The following is a 19,738-nucleotide window of genomic DNA, read 5'->3' as shown; positions in this document are numbered from 1 at the left end:
CCATAAAAATATTCTCCATGTGATATGATAATACTCAAGGAAACGTACTAATGTTCCATGTCCTCACACAGGCAAAGAAGGGGAGGAGTATGAAATGTAGAACATGGTGCCAGAGATAGAGTAAGGCTTTTTTTAGTCCAAATCTAGGAATGTATGGTGCCCCTTATAGTAATTGAAAATACACGTATCACTCAACTGCACAATAAAATCTAAGGATTTTGTCAAATTTAAAGTAGTTTGTAGGTTTTCCCATTGCAAAGTTCAAAATTGCATTTATCACAGTGAGATTTTTTCTTCTGTGGAGGAAGCTGAGATGCTAGCTTTGCTTCTTCCCTAGGGAGATGACCTGGCTCCCTATGGAGTTATGCTTCACTGAGTGGAGGTGACTATGGAATCTTCTAGGACATGAGCCAAAAGTTGGGGATGCTGATGTCTAGAGGTCCTGAGTAAATAAATGGGGATGCAACATGGTTCTCATGCCCAGGAATCTGGGAAACTAAACCGCTAAACCTTTGTTTGAAAGTAAATTACCATTGGCCATGTACACTCCAGGTAACAGCAAGAATAATTGCCTTGAACCTAGACACTGATTGGAGAAAAAATACTTTAAAATTTTGATAAAATTTTGGCCATAAGCAGGCCCTCATGTATGGTTTGCAGCCTGAATTTGCTCTACTTGGGGGATCCAAATAAACTCTCCAGCCAAATGTTTCAAGTTGCTGCAGCTTGATTATGCTTATGATAAGTGTCTGGAGAAAATGCAAACAAACTATTTGGACGAACCCACATTTGGCTCAGGCATCAAAGAATTCCCACAGTTAAAGCTTCAAAGAATATGAACTTAAGGTCAAAAATCACAAAATGCACAAAAAATACCTTGAATAAGCAGGGCACAGATGAGAATCATCATATATTTTCATTATCATTAATTACCAGAGAGATACACATCAAAATCAAGAGTGAGATATAAGATTGGCAAAAATTAAAAGTCTCATATTATCAAGGTTTGGCCAAGACATGAAACAAATGGAATTTTTCAATGCCCCTGATTCAAATAAACAGATTTGGAAAATAATTTGGCATTAATAATAAAATGAGCACATGCATATAAATGGCTCAGCAATTCCTCTCCCAGCTACAAACCTAAGGGAGACTATTACTTGTGCGTCCCACCACTCTTGAGCCAGAAGACATATGCATAAACGTTAACTGCAGCAATGTTCACAACAACACAATGCTAGGGCAATCGCAAGTGCACATCTGCAGTAGAACAGAGGGGCAAATGTGATGGGCACATCAGGTGGTGCTCACACAGCAGTGAGAGTGAATAGCTACAGTGGCGTGCAACCGCAGGAATCTCTTAGGGGCACGGACTGAGAGAAAAGGCAAGTTTAAAAACGTGTAATGTAGGACATTGTGTTTGGAGATATTGACCAGTATGGTAAAACTATAAAGAACAGTGAGAGAATGATAAAATACTAAATTTGGTGAATGTGGTTGCTTTTGGGGGCAGGAGGGTTCATAGCTGGTATCAGTAATAGACCTGTAAGGGCCTTAAAATAATGAGAATTTTTATTGCTTAAACTGGATAGTAGGTACACAGTGCTCATTATGTTGTAATTATTTATCCCTAAACAATGTTTATAAACATTCTTATTGTATATTTAATACTTCACTAAAAAAATGATTTATAAACCGTGTACTCAAAACATGCGTGATAGCCTTCTTATTCTCATATAAAATATAAAATCTTTATGTTTACTTTTATCATTGTTAAAATCAAAATAATCATTTGTTAATGTTTTTCCCATATATTTATGTTTATGAATTATCCTGAGAAACCTCTACTTTATAATGAGGCTTTCTAGAATAGTTTAAAAAAAAAATAGAAGCCCCATATTGAAGAATGTATGACAAAAATGTTTACATACCTTTGTTTGTGTCTATGAGTTTTAGTTTGTTTGTGTTATTCATTCGTCGCTTTCATTTTTATATCTCACATGTGAATGAAATCATATGGTTCTTAACTTTTCCTGTCTGACTTATTTTGCTTAGCATAATATTCTCAAGATCCATCTGTGCTATTGGAAATGGCAGTATTTCATCTTTTCTTGTGGCTGAGTAGTATTCCTGTGTGTGTACACACACACACACACACACAATATTATTAACTAGTTTTTATTCTAATACATTTTATTAAAATAAAAAAATCTCACATAGCACACACGGTTCTGCTGTGTTGAGTGACCAGCTATGATCATTCCCAAAGTGCTAAATTTTATTGGTTGAAGACCTATTCCTTCAGCTTTAGAATTGTTCACTGGGTTATGTATTTATCTTATCTTCCTTTATAGTTATTTAAAATGTATTTTTCCAATTGCTATGGGTGGGAAGATGGTATGTGCAGTTTTAGGTAAATAGGAAGCAGAGGAAGATGAAGTAAACACACAGACACATACACACACACATGAGTTGAGACACTCTTTCTCAGGTAGTGTGTTTGGATGGCAAATGAAGGTGCTAACTATAAAACTGGCCTCTGTCATGTCCAGATCAGTCACAGCCATGTGCATCAGGATACAAACAGGCAGTCCTTATCTCTATGAGAACACTGTGTAACATTTCCCTTTAAAAGAGAGCTACACTGTATCTGATAAAATCTTTGCTAGCAGGTGATCCTCAGGCAGGCAGAAGGATACGTAAGTCATGTATTACTGTGTTAGGCTTCCAATATTGAAGTCTAACTTAGTTGGAAAAATAGACAGTTGATGCTTGTTGATATTCCTCTGGAAGTCAATTATCATGTTCGAGTTCCCAGAAGGCCTAGAACTGTAGTATTTTATTCATGATACGTTGTAATAAGATATATATCAAATTGTATTATTTGATTAAAAATAAAGTTCACATAGTTTTCAAGGATATTCAAGTTTCCCTAGTAAATCCAAACTGTCGTTCTTCTTTTCCCCGAATCTGTGGCTGACGCTGGTTGTAGTTATCCAGAAAGGTAGCTAATAAAACACATACACATATATTTGTCTGTGATCACATTCTACTTTATGGAAAGGAACACAATTCATAGAGGATTCAGTGAATTTGAGACTTCCAGGGTAAGATTATATTTTGAATATTTATTTTTGTTCACTTCATTTCCTTTTGCTTCATAATTTTCCCCAAGCTGTACAAAACTTCCTGGCCACAAAGACTAATTTTATTTGTCTATAAAGAGAAAAACAGCATTATGAAGCATAACACTGTTTGTGCCTTCTCTACATTTCTCAATTCAGACTAGAGGAATAAAGTTGAAAACAGCAACCTCTCCTCCCAACTCTGATTGTGGGTTCACAATCTGTGAACCCACACTAACTTGTAATGAATTTACTTCTGTATAACTTTCAACAGCTATGAGAAAACAATCTAGCCTAGGTAAGTCAAGTGAATTTTGAATCACTTCAGGTGAGACTGTTTATGATCTAGCACGGGGGTGTCAAACTCATTTTCACCAGGGGCCACATTAGCCTCATGGTTGCCTTCAAAGGGCCGAATGTGATTTTAGGACTATATAAATGTAACTACTCCTTAATAATTAAGCGAGTGCTCGGCACTGCTGCTGGGTAGAAACAAGGTGCCAGGCTGGATAAAACAAGGTGGAGGGCTGGATTCAGCCTGTGGGCCTTGTGTTTGCCACCTGTGATCTAGCAGGAATCGGGAGCTGGGAGTAGAATTTCAGGTAAAGCAAATGGTATAGGCATAGAAATGTGAGCAGAGTATTTAAGAGAATGGAATGAAGATAACGCTTTCCTTAAGACTGGCCTTAAAAACATTTTCTTGCACATGTTAAGCACATGCCACTAGAGGCAGCTGCCAAGAATGTGTATGCTTCTCTGGTTCACTCCCGTCCTCCAGTGCCTAATGGAGTGCATTGTATAGAAGGCATTTAGTAGATGTTAACTGAATAAAAAGTGAATAGGAGATAATGATCACATCAAAGAAACAAGAATCGGTATTACATCAGATTCTTCAACTGCAACATTAGATGCAAGAAAACTATAGAGTTTTTTTTTTAATTTGTTAAAAGCAATAAGACTTAAAATTTAATGTCCTGCTATTATTGAAATGTGAGGACATGGTACTCTTTATTATACAAAGCCTCTTATACTTTGCCAAAGACCACACTGGGAACAGTCTAGATAAAGTATTTCAATAAGAAAATAGATAAATCTTAGAAGATGTTGCAAACAATATATAGTGTTTTGAAATATTTTATTATTTGTTAAAAACTATTGTTTTAAAATTTTCTAAGAGCAAACAAAAGGAGAAACTATATATAAACTAATACAAAATTGAATGTCTAGAATTAGAATCTTCATAATATCAAAATTAAAAGTCTAGAATGATAATACCAGGAGGTATGTTTGAAGAGTGGAATCCAATGAATGTGATATGTGTGGAAGTGTTTGTTTAAAAAAGAATAATTAAAAATACAAAGGGAGAGCATTACTTTTAAATGTATGAAAATAAGATTAAGTTGAAATAATTAAAAATGTGGAAACACATATAAATATATCAATAACTATAATAAAATGCTAAATGGAGAAAAGAGTCTAAGTGATTACAACATGACTGCTTTTACTAAGTTAAAAGTATAATCCACACATATGCGAATATATACATTGGGTGGGAATGCTTATAGGTGCAATAAGACTATATAAAGTGAAAAAGAGAAGATGGAGGTGTAGGTAGAAACACTGTGCCTCCTTGCACAACCAAAAGAAGGACCACAACAATTTAAAAACAAAAAACAACCAGAACTGACAGAAAATCGAACTGTATGGAAGTCCAACAACCAAGGAATTAAAGAAGAAACATTCATCCAGACTGATAGGAAGGGCTGAGACGGGCAGCCGGGGCAGAGCAGACTCGCAGCAAGGCAGTGGCTGGCAGACTCAGCGATTTGGAGGATTGTGGAATGGGGCAGGCAGTGCAGCAGCTAGCAGAACCTGAGGCCCCATATTCACGCATAGATAAACAGGGAGGAACGGCGGGGGAGCTAAACAGACCACACAACCCAGGGCTTCAGCAACAGGAAATAAAGCCTCAAACCTCTGATTGAAAACACCCATGGGGGTTGAGGCGGCAGTGGGAGAAACTCCCAGCCTCACAGGAGAGTTTGTTGGAGAGACCCACAGGGGCCTAGAGCGTGCACAAGCCCACCCACTTGGGAACCAGCACTAGAGGGGCCCAGTTTAATTGTGGGTAGCAGAGGGAGTGACTGAAATCCAGCAGAGAGTAGAGCAACTGCCATTGCTCCATCTCAGCCCCTCCCCCACGTACAGCGTTACAGTGCAGCAACCAGCATTACCCTGCCCTGGTGAATACCTAAGGCTCTGCCCCTTTACATAACAGGCGAACCAAGACAAAAAAAAAAATGGCCCAAATGAAAGAACAGATCAAAACTCCAGAAAAAATACAACTAAGCAATGAAGAGATAGCCAAGCTATCAGATGCACAGTTCAAAACACTAGTAATCAGGATGCTCACAGAATTGGTTGAATTTGGTCGCAAATTAGATGAAAAAATGAAGGCCATACTAAGAGAAACAAAGGAAAACGTACAGGGAACCAATAGTGATGTGAAGGAAACTGGGACTCACATCAATGGTGTGGACCAGAAGGAAGAAAGAAACATCCAACCAGAAAAGAATGAAGAAACAAAAATTCAAAAAAATGAGGAGAGGCTTAGGAACCTCCAGGACATCTTTAAACATTCTGACATCTGAATTATGGGGGTGCCAGAAGGAGAAGTGGAAGAACAAAAAATTGAAAACTTATTTGAACAAATAATGAAGGAGAACTTCCCCAGTCTGGCAAAGGAAATAGACTTCCAGGAAGTCCAGGAAGCTCAGGGATTTCCAAAGAAGCTGGACCCAAAGAGGAAAACACCAAAGCACATTATAACTACATTATTAATCTTGGGAGATGAAACAGAAGGAGAGAATCTTAGAAGCAGCAAGAGAAAAGGACACAGTTACCTACAGAGGAGTTCCTATAAGACTGTCAGCTGATTTCTCCAAAGAGACCTTACAGGCAAGAAGGGGCTGGAAGGAAGTATTTGAAGTCATGAAAGGCAAGGACCTACATCCAAGATTACTGTATCCAGCAAAGCTATCATTTAGAATGGAAGGGCAGATAAAGTGCTTCTCAGATAAGGTCAAGTTAAAGGAGTTCCTCATCACCAAGCCCTTATTATATGAAATGTTAAAGGGATTTATTTAAGAAAAAGAAAGTCAAAAATATGAACAGTAAAAATGACAGCAAACTCACAGTTATTAACAACCACACCTAAAACAAAAACAAAAGCAAAGTAAGCAAACAACTAGAACAGGAACAGAACCACAGAATTGGAGATCACATGGAGGGTTATCAACAGGGGAGCAGGAGGGAGAGAGGGGGGGAAAGGTACAGAGAATAATTAGCATAAATGGAAGATAGAAAATAGACAGGGGGAGGGTAAGAATAGTATAGGAAATGTAGAAGCCAAAGAACTTATATGTATGACAATGGACATGAACTATAGGGGGGGAATGTGGGAGGGAGGGGGTGGGCAGGATGGAGTTGAGTGAAGGGGGGGAAATGGGGCAACTGTAATAGCATAATCAATGAAAATATTTAAAAAATTAAAAAAGAAAGTGAAAAAAGAAAGGCACTAATAAATGTGGAATTCAGAATGCTGGTTGACTGAAGAAATAGATTTACATATTTGGGGTTAAGGAGTAGCATAATGTCAACTTCCTAGTTTTTATTTTGACAGTGTGTTTGCTATTACATTTTTAAGAATTACTAATTACCTAAACACAGCTATCATATTATCTAACTACAGTTTATGATACACTTATTGTCATTAATTTAATATTAGTAAATCCCCACATAACTCCCATTGTGTAATGTTTTACTGTAGTGAATATGTAAATATACAAAAGGGCTTTCATAGATTTAATGTTGCCATCAAGCTTTATTACCTCATTTTATGCATTGGTATAAGATAGGATGTTTTCTACTCAAAATTCTTTTACCACAAGATTTCTAGGCAAACCTAAACACTGCAACTGAAGTAGAAGAAATGATTTTATAAAACAGATGTATTTTCCAATTCAGAGCTTCCTTATATTAAAGTCCCTGTTTAATTAATTTTGTACAATATTATCTGCTTGACTTATTCCCTCTCTCTGAGCACCTCTGGGAATATGTGAAATATTGTACAGATGCTTTTAAAGAGAATTACATTACTGTGTCATTAGCAAAAATCAACATTCAACATTAATTTAGTGGTTGGAGCTTAGAGGTGACAACCCCCTCTTTTTTTTCACATACATCCAAATCCCTATGTATGTTAGTGGCTTTGTGCACTAGATTTTCTGTACAGTGCGCTTCCTTTCCCAGATGTGGATCTCCAGAACAGCTTCCCACTGTCTGGAACCCACGGGCCTCCCTGCTAGTCTCCACTGCCTTGAACATTTTGACCTTTATTGGAGACCCTCTTCCAAAGAGTCCACACACTTCCCTTCTTAAAACTTTCTCCACTATACAGCCATTTATGGGAGAGTAAGGAAAGGAAAAGAAAGCATTTCAGGTGAAGAAGGGGCTATACATAAAGACAAGAGGCAAAGTAGAAATCTAGGATGTTGTGCAGAAAAAAAAAAAATTAGATCTCTATAGTGTTTCAATAGAAAATATTCGATAGTGTTTACTGAAAGGGTGAATGCTGCCTACAAGGTGGGCAGTGGCCACCCCATGACCTGCCATAAATGCATGCTAGTGTGAATGATCTTCAATTTTTCATAATGAAGCAGAAAGGAAGGATTCACCAGGGCACTTGGGTCTGGACTGGGCTTGAGGAAGATCAGCTCTGTGGCAGAGTAGAAGATCGCCCTAAAAAACAACACCGTTTTCTATAGGATTCCTATTCTTTTTGTCCTTTTTGGTCAAGTTTGTCATAAATCCCCCCACATCTGGTTTAGAAAAAGGTGTGAAAAATCATGATAGTGTCTATTTGGTGGCTTCAGTGTACCAAGTGCTTTAATTGCAGTTTCTCAATTGATTCTCACAGTAGCCCAGTGAGGTAGATACTCTTTATTACCAATCCCATTTTACTGATCAGGAAAATAAAGGACAGGGTTCAAATAACTTGTCAAAAATCATGCATCATGTTAAGGAACTATGTCAAGCCTGTCTAAAAAGAGAGCAAGTAACCACTATGCTTAGTGCTTTTCGCTGTAACGTATAGTGTGGCCCGTAGAACTTAATTGTAGTATTTCTACATGAGGGTTTTAGGTATTGTTAAAAATGAACTGTCTATAAGGGGAACCTAATCAAAACAAACAAGCAAGCAAAATATAACCAGAGACATTGAAAGAAAGAACAAACTGACAGTAACCAGAAGGGAGGTGGGAGGAGCTAATGGGGGGGAAAGGAGGAAGGGTTTTCAGGAACATGTATAAAGGACACCTAGACAAAACCAATGGGGGTAAGATCAAGGGTGGGAAGTGGGGATGGCTGGAGTGGGAGGAGTGTGGGGAGGGGTAAAATGGAGATAACTGTATTTGAACAACAATTAAAAATAAATAAATAAATAAATAAATAAATAAATAATGAGCCGCAGATGGCATCTGAAAGAGCCCCATGAGATTCAAGGCTTTGCTTTAAATGTTGCTGACACACAATATAAGAAATAGAAAATGTATTTATTGGCATCCAGTGAACTCTCCCTGTGGATATTATTTCTGTCTATAATATAAATGAACACCTATTAATCATCCATAGTATTTTGTAGGTGGTTGGCTAAATACATTAATATATATTTTACTAATGTGGTTATTTCACAGAGACATATATACTGAGGTTTTTTTCATGTGAATCTTTCCATGTGATTCATTCTGCAAAAGCACATCTTCATTTGAATGCTAGCTAAATGTTCGAAATATTCTAATAATGCTTTCATATTTTGAGTGTCACAGTTGATTAATGCAACTAGTTGATATAGCTTAATAATCAGAAACAGTATAAAAGAAGAAGTGGAACTAGTATTAATTTTGTATGCAATAAATATCAGGTGCTATCTGTATAGTATCTTACTGATTTTCAAAACAAAACTTTGGGTAGGTATAATTATCCCCATTTTATGCACAAGGAAACTGATTTATCTGTGAATGAGTAGTAATGTTGGTACATATGAATCCCAAAATTCTGCTCTTTCCGCTGCAATGTATTTACTGTGTTAGGCTTATTCTGAACATTAAAAGTGTGCAGACATATGTGGTGATATTATATATATATATATATATATATATATATATATCACTATATATATATATGCATATGTGTGTGTGTGTCTGTGTGTGTGGTTATGATATATAAAACAAAATTTGAGTAATGGCTTGAGCCTATTGACCCAAAAAGGCAACATTCTAATGATAATCATTTGGGTAACTGATACTAGGCTAAGGTACAGATTGTGTCTTATCTGTGGTAGACCTTTGCCCGAAGGGCCCCCCATCCGCCTTGGATGAAAATAAGTCTACCAAGACAGGATCCACTTGGGAAGGAAAGGTGGCTGATCTCTCAAAGGAGAAGGGCGAAGAGCCTTTTCCTCAATGGGCTTTTATTGGGTTCAATTTGCACAGGAATACAGGTAAAGCTCATCAATCATTGTCAGGCAGTAAGGATCAAACAATAGATAACATACAAAGAACTCTGAGGGCTTATTCTGAGTCAGGGTCAGTTAGCTAAAGGTCTATAAAACTTTGGGAAACAAATCCATTTCATGCTTGGGCCCTTATCAGAAAACTGAGGGCATTCTTAGCAAAGCAGGTTTCACAGGATTTTATGTATTCTTTCTTAAACCTGATCACCCAGGGGAATCCACCCTTTCCAGCATAGGGGTGCACCACCCTCTGTCATTATTTCAGGATTAAGTCAGGCAGGCGAAGTAAGGCAGATAAGAGATTAGGAGACTTCTTGCAGACAGAATGAGGACTCAGGCTATGTCAAAGCTGAGGGGCGAGGGTCCATCACCCCTTTTTCTTTAGCCCTCCAAGTCCTTCCCTGAGGGCCGTTTAGTGACTATGCCTGTCTTAGGTCATCCCTCCCTTGAGGAATCTTAGCCATCATTGGTTAACTGGTCAGGTTCGGGGCCAAGCAGGGTGAAGTAAAGTGGGTAGAGGCAATGCTCCTGTCAGGGAGATAAGCTCTGTCTCCTTAGTGGTTTATGGTCCCAAGGTCTGTCACTCAGCCTTAGTCATGGGGGTTTACAGCTTCTGAAACCAGGCAGGGCAGTTCCCAACACTTATCTATATATTTCCAGTTTCTGATACATTTTAGAAACTTTGTCCATGCTTAAAACTTGTTTGCTAAATGAATGGGTAAATGAATGAATTAACTTTGTTTATCTCTTAAGGCAGGGGTCAGCATTTTATTTTTCCTATAAATGGTCGTATAGTAAATATATCTGTGGGTTTTCTGGTCTCTGTCACAACTACTCAACTCTGCTATTGTAGCAGGAAAGCAGACATAAACAATAAATTAAAAAAAGAACATAAGGAGTGTGGCAGGATTTGGCAGGCTATAGTTTGTCAGCTCCCATCTTTAGGCAAAACAAGCCATTTAGAGACACTTTTTAGTATTCTTTCTTATGTTGCTTCCTATCCCTCTAGCTCAAATTTTATGATACTTGTTCTGATATTCTAAGGCAATTGGCATATTTCCTCTGATCATGTTCAATTGCTTCAGCCATTCCTTATATTATTTTGAGTTTCTTCACTAACTTAGCTTTTCTCCCAAATTGTGTCTCATTTGTTTGCAGAACACAATCTCATAAAAGCTAGTATTCAAAAAAAAAGCAGTGCTCCATATTGATATGGCAACTGAAAAGTAAGGCAGGTTCAATTCTTACTTTCTTATATATACTACAGGTATAGTAATAAAGCCTAAGGTACCATTACTGTGTTGGAGAGACATCAATCATATTTCCTGTTGATTCAGAAGTCATACTTTAGCTCTATACTCTTGTCTAAACTGTTCTATATTAAGGTGTGTTTGAGGGGAAAAGGGTAGGGACCAAGTTCAGAATCTCATATTTTTTATTTTATTGCTGTCTCATTTTAAAAGATTAAATGATATCAAGTACTAGTTTAAAAATAACAGAACACCTATAATGATCTTCATCCAATGCATCATGTTACATTTAGTGCATTACTCAGTTACTTGTTTGTATTTCATGTATTCACACATACACTTGTTCATTCATTCTAAGATATTTATTGACTGCTTCCCAACTACCTGTTACAGTGCCAGGCTCTGGAGACTCAATAGTGAGAGAGAGGGACACATCTCTCTTGCATGGAGTTTACAGTCGACCTTGACACCAGGTCACACAATGTATGAACCACGCAATTTCTAAAACAACCAACACAAGTTTTGTACTTCTTACTGTTACATATAATCTCTAGGATCTTTCTAATTTGTCCTAAGGTAATATCATTATGGTCCAATTTTCTCTATGTTCCCTGGCATTTGGTTCTGGCTGATATTTATGATCCATTTCTTCCTTATCTTCCATTTAAGTCTTATCTTCAAAAATATTCCTTTTGGAAAACAGCAAACAAAATACAACCAGAGACATTGAGGGTGGGAACAGTCTAGCAGTGGCCAGGGGGGAGTGGGGTGGGGACAGTGGGAAGAGGGGATTGCAGGAACTATTATAAAAGACACATGGACAAAATCGGGAGGGATGGTGGGGGTGGGGGAGGGAGGTGGGTTCAGCTGGGGTGGGGGGAGGGGAGGGGAGAAAAGGCATACAACTGTAATTGAATAACAATAAAAATTTTAAAAAATATATTCCTTTAGTTCCTATTCAGGGACACTAGCTAAGATTCACTCTATAAGCTGCCTTTGATTTGGACTATCTCAACTTGTACACCCTTCCTGTCCTAACTTGCCTTTTGAGACTTAACTTGTCAATCAAGTCAAGGGAAAATGTTGCCCAGAAAGAGTAACCACTTGGAGCCAGAATGAAGACCATATGCTCTGGCCTCCGGATTCTCACCCAGTGTTCAGTGTTTCTTTTTCTTTTCTTCTCTTTTTTTTCTTTTTTTTATGACACCACTCTGCTTCCCCAAAGTGGAAGAAAAGTATGATTTCAAATTAGTGAACACAGGCTACACTAGTGGCCCTGCCAATAGGACTTCCCCAAACAAACACACTGAAAAACAAATCTGCCTCACTCCCATATAAGTACCACCTCTGGTCTTACAAACTACCTTTTCATCTCCAAACCATTACCCTGGCTTCAGACTGACACCAGTTCCTTCATAATTTACCCTAAAAAGTACAACATTTTCCACTCCCTTTGTTATTTAACTTGAAATATTTGTAAAAATACATCAGAATGATATTATTACAATTTCACTCTGGTGACATCTGTCCTGAAGAGAACCCTGTGTTACAAAGTTTATCCCATGCCTGCATGTGTAAGTCTTTATCTGTCTGTTGGTATACTTTTTGGTATATACCATTGCGATGTCAAGTGCAGTGTACCATGTCACTGACTGTATTGACAATCACTTGGCCACACCAGTTCTGGGTGTCACGAGCAAAATTCAACTCTCCTGAATCTGAAAATATTATTCAGATTCAGGGGAATCTGAATAATATTATATTGAATAATATAAGAAACAAGGGAGCCATTTGTTGAAACCAGGTGCACTGGAGTTATAAGTCAAGGTGAGCTCCTTGCAAGTAGGTCATGTACAACTTTGTGTCTTTCCCAACCCCAATTATAATAATGAATGAACCAATCTGTGTTGCATTCTTTCTGCAGTTCACAGGTTTATATGATAATGATTCTGCTTAACAAAAATAAATGACCCCAGAATAAATTTAGAAAGCCCGACTGTGCAGTTGTATCAGGATGTGAACAATGGTTTCATGGAAGTGTTTCTGGTGCTCTGGTAGAGCCCTTGACTTAAAGCTTACTGAGTAGATTATACTGTGAAAAACCCTCTTATGTCTTGGTGGGAAGTCCTGTCCATTAGTTTCATGCTTCATCTGAAGTGTTTCCCGTGCTTCTTGCTTTGCGTTATGGATGCACATCTGCACAAGGGACACACGGTGCAGCTTCTATGGGCAAGTCCCATCCTAGTTTCCACAGTTAAAGCCTTTTACATCTTCTGATGTTAGAATTTCTCAGAAAACCTGCCCCCCAAAATGGTTTAAGTAACCTCTTGAAGACAAGTAAAATATAGAACTAAAGCTAGTAAGGTATTCCTTGATGTGTAAAAACCACTTTCTGCCTCAGTGTGGCCAGGATAAATATGTTTCTAAGAATTTTCTCATCTCAGTTTTATGTTAGAGGAATTTTTCTGACACCTTGTGTTTATTTATCATGTTAAGTCCTTAATTCAGTCATTCAGTGTAGTGGTGGGATGACATCACTAATCCAATGATGCCACATACATTTAACTAGAAAAATATAATGACACAATCCAGAGTTAGGAGTTGGTGATTTACATAAAGGAACCAGTGATGTAGACTTTCTTTGGGAGCAGAATGAAGAGGCACAGTGTCCTCCAGACAAGAGACAATGGAAAGCTGTGACCAGAGTTGCACTGCTCCCTGGTTGTAAAACCCTAACTGCCTTCTCTTCATATTGCATAGAATTGTGTGATCCCTTTCTTCTGATTTTAAAGACTGCCTGAGTAATATTTTACTGGATGTCAAATTGTTCTGACTCCATTTCATGACTGATAAAATTCTTACATTTATGGTAGAAAATGTAAGTCCTTGTTCCATAACTAATCTTGTAAGTTTTCTGAAACAGAGAGATCTTGAATTTTTAATAGAAAAACAGCATGATTAAAAGTATCATTTTGTTCTTTGAAAATAGGCTAGCATAATTAGAGATTGGGTCAAACTAACCTTGAAATTAGTTTTGAGATATATTTTATAGGACATATATCTTAATGTAATATTATAAGTTAGCATGCATATGTATATGTAACTACTGATTTATCTATGTTTGGATTTCAAGAGATATAAATACATTAGTTTAATGTTCCAATGGCAGTATAATTGTAGATATTGTATAACACTGAAGAATGTTTTCTGACTTACAGTCTTAAACATATCTTATTGACTGCTTACTGACTAAGCAAAAATATGTTCAAAATTTCAATAAACTTATTTATGGGTGACAGAAAGATATAATGGATAGCCCATGGGACTCGGAGTCAGTCATATCTGGGTTCAGTTCTCCACTTCATGACTTCTGAATTTTACAATCTTGCTTAAGGTCAATTTTTGTGAGAAACAGACTGTGAGATAGAGGTTTTATGCAGGAAGTGTGTTGAGGAGTGTGTTTGGGATCAACCATGTTATAGATGTTCCAAGCAGAGAAGAGGTCCTGGCCTTTGTACCCCTCTATTGGTCAGTCATTAGATGTGCGCTGCCTGTGGGAGAGTGAATGCTCTTGGGTAAGGCAGTTCTCTTTGGTGGAAGGAGGAATATTCCCAGAGGGCTCAGCTGTGAGCCATTAAAAACCAAATAAAGTATTTTGTTTGCATTTTGAAAAACCAACAACAATAAAACAAACAAACAAAAAACTTGGTTAAATAAATTAATCCCCTGAGCCTCATTTTCCTCATTTATAAAATTGAAGTGACAATGTTATCTTACAGAGTAATGGGATTTTTAAAAAGTCTACAAAGTACCATGCATGGTAGATGTTCAACATGGCTTCTAAGTACTGAAAAATGCCACACAATCACTGCTGAGTTAAGGAAGAAAGGACAGGGCTTCCATCCTTGTTTGGGTGGCAGAGATCTGGCAAAGTAAAAGTAAGGCAGGCAGATGAGATGCCTCTCCATCTTACCAAGTTGTTCACCAAATAATATTTTCCAGGGATTAACTTGGCTTTTATTTGTATTTTGGCATTTTTTTAAAGTATAGAATAATTTGAAGGTTTATTTCCAAATGTCCTTGATTCTTTCTCTCACACATTTAAAAATATATTTTTGCTTGCCGAAAGAAAAAGATAAAGAAGAAAGCATGTTGCTATAAACATCTTGCATGTTGGGTTTGCATTTATCATGGGGGACAAGTTTTCTCCCGGACCTATTCAAAGAAAATAACTACTTTAAGTATTTGGCATCTATTCTTCTAGATATTTTTTATGCAAAATCAGATACTACATTTACATAAAAATGCATGTGTTTTAGCAAAAGCAGGATCATATTATGCATACTATTTCACAACATATTTTAACTTACTAGTGTTTCATGGTTATTTTTCTAGGATACATAATATGTACACATGATTTTAATGACTTTAGTGTTCTATTGCATTCTATTGTACCATGAAATATCTGATGGACATTTGGGCTATTTCTATAGGTTTTCACTATTTAAAACAGTGCTATAATAAGTGCATGAGAAAATTTAATCTTAATGAATAATGCCAAATTGCATCAAATTTCACTAGCAGAAGTTATATTCCACTTTCAAGGGTGATGGTGGAAATTACATTATTAGGAACAAAGATCACAGCCAAGTGTCTATTTGCCATGAGGCAGACCACACTGCATAGGGACTGAAAAAACTCTGTTGTCAGTAAAGAGAGACTATGGTTGAATCAATCACCAAATGTGCACTAGTGGCATTTAATTAAAATAGAGGCCCTTGACAATGAGCTCATAAATAGATTTTCAAGTCTGATACACTTGGGTTTAAATCTTGACTTTGATACTAATATACTTACCTTATGGTGGTAGTATATACATTCAATTAAAAACATGTTTAATTCACATACACCTGTATGTAATATACATATATGTTATATACATGTCACCATGCTTGTGTCGTGCCTGCCATACAGCAAATATTAGGTACACATTATTATTATGCTTCTCCAGAATGCATATCTGAGATCCCAACAGGATGTTTTATTTTAGTGTTTTTCTCTGACCTCCTCATTTCTCAAAGAGAACAATGACTATAAAACATTGGTTGGGTAAATACTGCATTATCATAATTACAATTTCCCTGAGAAAAGTGTCTTGCTGTTTGAATATTCAGCATCATAATTACAATTTCCATAAGGAATGTAGAACAGTTATTATAAACAACACAATAATCGCTTAGTCCATAAGGGAGAACTGATTATTGGGGTAGCAAGGAGGCAGAAGAAGGAAATGCTGTGTTCTAATCAGCATTCAAGAGTAGAAATACAGAACTGTAGAATAAATTATGTCTCCTAAAAGACTCTAGTCTGAATTTATTGAAAAATCTTATTATGATGGAAATTTCCATGGGTGGATTAAGTGCTGCCTATATAATTTTCCTTATATATAATTTAGTTTTATCATTTTTATTAAACATCCCCTCTGTACCTCTACTCATTGCCATCCATAATGGCTGTACCCCCAGAAATTTTAGAAATCAAACCATCATAAAATACAAAAAGCACAAAATATTTTAAAAACAGTTTAATAGGAGAGTTTCATCGGGGTATTTCTCTTTTCACTGTTAAATATCTCCTTTGTCAAGGAAAAATGGGTAAAGATTTTTTTTTAAATGCTCTTTTAACTGTGTTGCCTTAATTGGCTTTCACTGAAATTTTCTTTTTCTTACTGTCTTTTTAATTTTTTAGGTGAGATGAGCAAAACAGAATGCAGCTTTCAAGGTTGGTACTTTTCATGGTGTTTTAAAGCCTCTCATTAATATGAAACAGAATATGAAAGAAGCAGAGCAAAATATGTCCTTAGCTTTGCACAGATAGTGATTAGAGGACATTATGGTTTTATTTTTCTCACTCATGGATGGAAAACTACAACATAGACTGTAACAGAATGCAATATAGCAATCAAATATAATACCTCATTTAATCCTTAGCAAAACTGTGAAATTAGAAATACTCAACATTTTCCCACTCTCTCCATCATCTATTCATCATTCCAGCCATCCACCACTCATATTTTTCAGTTCATATTTATTGCACACGTACTGTGTGCAAGGCCTTGTCATCCGATTTTCTTCCATTCATACATTTTTTTGGCAGACCTTCCCCATATTCCCTATCCCACACCTGTTTCCAGCCCTTCTTGCTGTCCCTGACAATAAACCTTCACTGACTATGACAGGTCTTCAATTTAACTTGCCATATCTGATAAATGAGTCATGTTTCCACAACATTGCTCAGCTAATATATATTCAGATATGTCTACTCCCAAATAATTGAGGCAAAGAGAAAATCATCAGTGTGATAATAAGGAGAGGACTCCTCTCCATGTAATAATGAACTGGATAATGTCTTCCACTATTGTGTGATGTGTATTAGTATATAGAGATTACTATCACATATTTAGTACTATATTTATAATCAGCAATCTATAATATCAGTTACCCTTCCTAAAATTTCTAGCATGCCAGTCCCCTGTACCTTTTAAGCAATCTTAAGACTTTCTGAACAAGAACAGCTTTGTTAGTACCATAAATTTTAAAACAAGGAAAGCATTCCAGACACACATGAAATGGCTTTTTATAAGAATGTCAATGGTAGACTCAAGCAAACATCATGGAGGCTATTAAATCAAAACTAATAACAGAATATTCCTTATAGTAACTTAAGGTTAATAAATATTGTTTTAATTTGGGGGAGACTGCAGGCTGGTGAGAGAGAGGAAATCTTTCTGAAAGGTTGAAAGTCATTCTTCTTGGTAATAGAAGTGATAGGAAATCTGAAGGGCAGAGTGGGAGAGCAGTGTAAATGGATAGAACCAAAGTCCTTTCATCTTGGAGAGATCTGTAGAGTTGTGTGTGTGTGTGTGTGTTGTCCATGAGTATCAGAGTAGATGAGGAAAGAAAGTTCTCCCTCAACTGAGACTGACCAGTGACTTCAGAGCAGGTCACCAATAAGCAAAGGCCATCCAGAAGCTGCCTCTTGGTGCTGGGGCTCAGAGTGAGCCCAAAGGCAGTGGATCTGAGTGAAAGATCCCACCTTGCTTGACTCTTGAGCAAGGCACCTGACACTCCAAAGCCCACTAGATTGATGACATAAGGAAGGGAGCTTGGCAAGCTTCACGTGCAAACCCCTGGACTCATTTTGACGTACATCCTGGCAAGTATATAAACATGTCAGACTTAGACTTTCTGATGTAGTAAAGAAAATGGCACTGCTAAGTTGATGTCATCAAAATTTCCAGTTATGTCATAACCTAAGTGAAACAGGATAGTACTAAAAATTCTTAACTGACTTCTGAGATAGTAATATTCAAAACTGAATTTACATGTGAACACACCGGAAGAAGGGCTTGTGGCTCTGCAGGTTCCATCTACAAGGATCAGAAACATCACCGGGTTAAAATGGAATTATGGTGTCCACACTGGATTCCACAAATAAATGGTAATGCTTTATTATCTTCAATCTTGTACAAGTACAGTGGCTAAGGGGAAATTTAAAAAATAACAAAGAACTAGACCCACCTCCAAGAAATACTTAAATATTTGATTGAAGCAGCCCACTTCCTACTCTTCCTGTGACACTCCGTTCACCCCACCGTGTCCCGTGGGTGCTCTGCACATGTGTGTGCATGTGTGTATGTGCTCTACGCAAATGTTTCCACTGGCTTTTGTTAGACAGCCTAGGTATGCCCAGGCCCTTTGCATGACAGGATATAGCAATTATAGATTTTTATATCTAAAAGTACTTCAACTATTTTTCACTGCAGTTTTTTTTTTTCCTAAATAATGAAACTTAAGTCTGGAGAGGGTAAGCATACTATTCAAAACCCCAGGGTTCACTAGCGACCAAATGGGGACCACAATCACATTACTTAACTTCCTCCTTCACTTGGGCTTTCTCAGACTGTTTGGTGAAGAAGACAGGAAGGTCTTTTATGGGGATGAAAACTTCCTGAAACACTGTAATCGGTATCATCTTGTTGTATGAATCTATTATTTATCTCTTCTCTTGTTCAGCACTTCTTAAATGTTCTTACTCCCTAGACTATATCATGACTTCCATATGGGAAGAGCTCATGGCTACTATTTCTTTGTATTTTGGCCATATGTACAAGGTTTCAAATAAATATTGTACAGTTTATTTTGATAATAAAACTTGTGAGAAACACTGAGCCCCTACTTCCCTTTCAGTTCAGTAAGTTCCATTAACATTATTTCTAAAAGACCAAAGGTGACCAAAAGCAAAAATAATGTGGTTGTATTTTGGTTTTGGTTTGGGGTTGGCTGTTTTGTTTTTTATTTGTCAACTCTGCTACAGGATTGGAGAAATAATGTATCAAAAGTGAACTCACTGGAATACAGTATATTTATATATCTGTATATTTAGAATGTGATGAGGAGAAGGTGGTTATAAAGAAACATTTAAATGATTTCATTAGCTGAGATTACCTGGGCTTAATGACTTTCAAGCTAAACCAATAGAAGGACTGGTAAGGATAGAGAGAATGCCTGTTGAAATATAAACGTATCTTTGGGCAGATAGCAAGGAGGGCCCAGGGCTTAAATATTGGAATGAATTGACTTATTTTTTTTAATACAGAAGAAAGGTTACAAATAAGAAAACTAATTTTTTATTATAGTTTCTAACTCTAATTTCCTTCTGTCCTTCCTGTGTATTTGAAAATAGGATGTAGCTTTTATTTTCATGTCAGAGCTGTTTAATATTTTCACACT

General features: G+C 36.9%; 1 protein-coding gene across 5 annotated transcripts in view; it reads left to right on the top strand.

Annotated features, from left to right (window-relative positions):
* Positions 1-19,738, top strand: part of LINGO2 (leucine rich repeat and Ig domain containing 2) — a 1,230,686-nt gene that overhangs the window by 816,377 nt on the left and 394,571 nt on the right. For 4 of the 5 annotated variants that reach the window (XM_071221630.1, XM_045193700.3, XM_045193701.3 and 1 more), the window contains one exon: positions 16,695-16,727. The exons of the other annotated variant lie outside the window; for it this stretch is intronic. The gene's annotated coding sequence lies outside the window, so the exon portion shown is untranslated. The remainder of the gene's footprint in view (positions 1-16,694; positions 16,728-19,738) is intronic. 5 annotated transcript variants of the gene reach the window in all.

This window comes from Desmodus rotundus, chromosome 1 (assembly GCF_022682495.2).
Source record: "Desmodus rotundus isolate HL8 chromosome 1, HLdesRot8A.1, whole genome shotgun sequence".
In the NCBI taxonomy this organism is placed as follows: Eukaryota; Metazoa; Chordata; class Mammalia; order Chiroptera; family Phyllostomidae; genus Desmodus; species Desmodus rotundus.
Note: the sequence above shows the minus strand (reverse complement) of the source record. Positions and strands in the feature narration are given on the sequence as shown.